Source organism: Pinus tabuliformis, chromosome 1_2, assembly GCF_031772625.1.
Source record: "Pinus tabuliformis cultivar Carrire ecotype Pingquan chromosome 1_2, CPIR1, whole genome shotgun sequence".
Lineage (NCBI taxonomy): Eukaryota > Viridiplantae > Streptophyta > Pinopsida > Pinales > Pinaceae > Pinus > Pinus tabuliformis.
In genome coordinates this window covers 605,475,930-605,480,330 of record NC_142298.1, presented here as the reverse complement: position 1 = coordinate 605,480,330, position 4,401 = coordinate 605,475,930, and the positions used below count along the sequence as shown (strand labels likewise).

General features: G+C 34.4%; 1 pseudogene; it reads left to right on the top strand.

Annotated features, from left to right (window-relative positions):
- The first annotated feature begins 3,091 nt into the window (after window positions 1-3,091).
- Window positions 3,092-4,149, top strand: LOC149207091 (mitogen-activated protein kinase 4b pseudogene; annotated as a pseudogene).
- The last annotated feature ends 252 nt before the right edge of the window (window positions 4,150-4,401 follow it).

The following is a 4,401-nucleotide window of genomic DNA, read 5'->3' as shown; positions in this document are numbered from 1 at the left end:
AATATGAGAAATCAAGTGTTTATATCTTACCTGTAGTCCAACGCTGTTGTAGTAGTCCAGCTTCGTTGATCTGGATGAGCTCCTCCTTCCCTTCAAAACCTACGTTCACCAACAATCAAACGATTAAATAGCACCTGAATATCACATAAAATAAAACATATTTAACATATAGACCAAGGAGTATATGAAACAACTCATTAATAACAAATTGTTGAGAAGAATGGACTAATTTGTATTAATAGGTAACAAAAGGAACCATTACAACCTGAGCCTTGGTGTTGTGCAAGCTCCTCCCAGGGTCCACAAGAGTTCTCCCTTACTCTGATCAGCTCACCCACCTCCCAATGGAAACAAGTAAAGATGGTAATCTCTCCTCACAAGCTTCTACAAGGAAGTCCTAATTCCAGCAACATCTATCCTTAGGAATGTTCAGCTTTCAACCTCTCCTCCCTTTGGCCCAATGCCTGTATTTATAGTGCTCTAGAGGAAGTTATTCAGGTCCACCATCAATGGGATAAGCCCCTCTTTGGATGGGATAGCTCCCCTATTGATGGGATAAGTTCCTCTTTGTTAGGGATACATGAACCATTTGGAGGCGCTTCATACACGTCAAACAAGGTTCTAGAAGACTCTAGAAATGACCACAAGTAACTTTTTTGGAGTGAAACTTGTGCCTTTTGACCTTTACAGGAGTACGCACCCACCCCTTTACATACAGAGCGTACAAGTACGCAGGTATTGTGAACTTGGGTTGCGTACACGCAGGTAAGGCTAAGAGAAACTGCGTACCAGAGATAATTGACTTTAAATGACTTTTCTCTCTTTCTTGAAGTTTGACATGGAGAGCAGAGGCATGAGACTTGCCAAGGAGGATAGTATGACAGTGGATGGAGCCATACTAACTGTAAATAGTCATGGTGACATTTTTTAGTGTAACACCTCTATAGTCTTTATTTGTAAATTGCATATGTCTAGAGAAATATAGATTTATTTGTCTGTTTGTTGCTAGATTATCTTGTGATACTAGGGAGATCAGTCTTGTCTACAAGATCGATTGATCTGGCCAACAGTACCTTGCAACATGGGAATCCCATGGATGGGTTCGCTAGGAGTAGGATGTGTTCTTGTCTAACATTGAACGAAAAATAACATAATGAGTTTCAAAAGAGATAAAATCAAATGCTAAAAGGCCCAAAAGTAAAAATTGGAAACAATCAAAAGAAATAAATCCTAAAGGTGTTAAGCATAAGTTTTCTTAGCTCCAAGGCCAAGAAGAATCTGGCAATGAGATACTTTTGGTTTGCTGATTATGTTTCTTAGTTCAACTTTGCATGAATGGTATATTATTGAAGACTTTCTTATGACACCTCTAGTGGTTAAAGTTGTCTGGAAGCTAGAAGTAAGAGGTAATGACCCTACAATTAGCATAACAGTAGGAGAAGATTGTCCTTTGATATTTTTTTTTTTTGCTAATATGACAAACTCAATAAGATTCTAAAAGTAGGACCCCAGGGAAAGAGAACAAGTAAATCATGTTTATCCCTACTAGAGTACTGCTTTGGCTTAAACATAATAACATGGAAATGAAAACAATTAAAATGATAGGACGAATGATGAATGTAACTAGTGTTGGCTATTGATTAGAACTCTTATCAGCATTTAGCACAAGCATGTTAATTGTTGTTCGAGTTTCTCAATGTGTTCATCTTCTGGTTCCATTTAAAAATTGACTTAATTGGTTTATATAAATATATATATATATATATTGTTCCTCGAATCCATTGTGGACACCTGTTCCATTTAATACCTTTTTTGGAATCTTGTGCAGCATAGGTCCAAATTCTAGTTCCAGTTCAAGCCAATGTTGGGCTTCCTTGGAGCTCCAGTCAAATCTGTTGTAAAACACAGGATAAAGGAATTCAAGAAGCATTTCCTGGTATTTATGAAACACATTTCTAGGTTTTCAATCAAAATTTGTTCACATTATTGATGTAAAGAGATCTCAACAATTGCAACCTTAAATGAATTAAAATCTTAATCTTGTTTGGTTTTGTGTTATGATTTTGATATTGCTACAACTATATTTACAGTGTGTGGGGACCTTGTGCTATCCAATATATGAAATATCTTTATTGGGGTTGATTATGTAGAGTAAGGTATTGATGCATGACCCATCTCCCATGGGAATGAATCAAAATGGTCAATTCATGAATAATCCTATAGCGATATGTGTTATGCATTATTAATCTGCTCTACACAATTAATTCCAAAAATAATAATTTATATTTAGAGTTTCTCTTCAACTTTGGCATTATGATGAATTTTTTGTTATTTTTTATGATTTTTAGGGCTAACGCTTGTAGAAGGTAATCTTCTGTGTTGCTATTTTCCCACTGAAATTATAAATTTTTTCATTTTCTTCAATGATTAGGACCAGAATCCAGTTATTTGGAATGTTTGTTGTCCAATTGTCAATTGGAAGTTGTAGGGTTAGGGACCTAGCTTTCTAAATTCACAGGGAACTTGTACCACCCACAATTGAGAAAATGAAAATTGCACTAAATTATTTCCGCTAAAAATTCAAGCTAGTACACTCCATTTTTGGTTTGGCACTTCTGTTAGAAGGTTAGTTTGTTACTTATATTATTTGTAAGTGTACCATAGTGTGGATTTACTAAAACTAAAGATAATAACTTGAGTTGTATGCCATAATTATGAATCCATCTTGTTTGTGGTGTCCTAAGATGTTTCTTAATAACTTTTCAGTTGGAAGAGTAACTCATATTTCAACCAAAGCAAATTCAGTGTACCAATCCTTACATTTTAGCTTATCATTTGTCAGCAGTCCACTTAATCTTGTGAATATATCTTTTCTTTGAGCATGAGATTTTATTTATTAGTATTTCAATATTTGGCTGCTCTGGATAAGTATAATATATTTTCATTTGCTTCATATTGAAGTGGATAAAGGTCTTCACTATTAGCCATGCAATGTTGGAGGAACATTATCTAATAGGAAGTTAGGGAAACATCCATTACAACTTGTCAACTACATTATCTGTCAATAATAAGCATTGTTATGCATCCTCACATGGATGTCCTTTTGAAGTTATTCCTATATCAACTATTGAGAGGGTTGAAGTACATACACTCAACAAATAATCTGCATAGAGATTTAAAACCCAATAATTTGCTTCTAAATGAAAACTGTGACCGAAAAATATGTGATTTTTGGCTTGCATAGACTACTTTAGAAATAGACTTTATGACAGAGTATGTTGTTACTTGCTGGTATCGTGGACCAAAAATACTATTGAAATGTCCCAGGTATATAGTAGCCATTGATATCTATTCAGTGGGTTGCATTTCTGTGGAGATACTAAAGCAGGCACCCTTATTTCCTGGTAAATATTATGTTTAGCAATTAAGGCTCATCAATGAGGTAAATTCTTATTCATTCTTTTTTGTTTTACGAAGATGGGAAAGTCTAAACTTAAAACATAAATGATTTGATGTCAATGATAAAAAATGAGATACAAATTGAAATGGGTTGCTTTACCTATCTTAAATCATCAGATGCTCATTTATTTTGTGTTTGGTTTCTTAACAGTTAATTGGTTCAACAGATGACTTTGATCTTGGCTTTTTACTATGTGACAATGCTAGAATATACATCAAGAAACTTCCAGAGTTTCCTAAGCAACCTTTTTCTTAGAAATTACCTAACATGGCTCTAGCAGCTATAGATTTACTTGAAAAAATGCTTGTATTTGATCCAAGAAAACACATTACATGTATTTTACTTGTTTCTCTTATAATTGGCTAGTTATTATTGTTTTTAGATGTGCTATGATAGCATCATGTTTTTTTCCCCAGAGAAGGGAAGTTCTACATTAAATATGTGCAATATGATTTTATTTTTTCTTATCTCATCTTCATCTTAATCATGTTACATGTTATTATTGTGTTGCCTTTGTTCCAGAGGCCTTGAGTCACCCTTACTTGTCAAGTCTGCATGACATCAATGATGAAACCATCTGACCCAGTCCTTTCAACTTTGATTTTGAGTAGCCCGCATTCACTGAGGAACATATAAAGGAGCTCATTTGGAGGGAATATCTTAAATTCAAACCAGGCATGATACAATAACTGGAGCAGACATACTTGATATTTATCTTGCAATCCCTCCTTACTGGTTATGTTATTATGTTCTTGCAAGGAAATCCTTCTCTTGGTTTGTTATTGCCTTCTGAAGGTTTGCATAGCATTGTGAAAGTGTGAAAACTTGTTTTATTAGAGTTAGGTTTGCTTTTATTCTTTGAAAGGTATGGTAAAAGAAAAGGAATTGATGAATATGCTTACAGATCGATTATGGAAATTGCGTATTCCTATTCTGAGCTA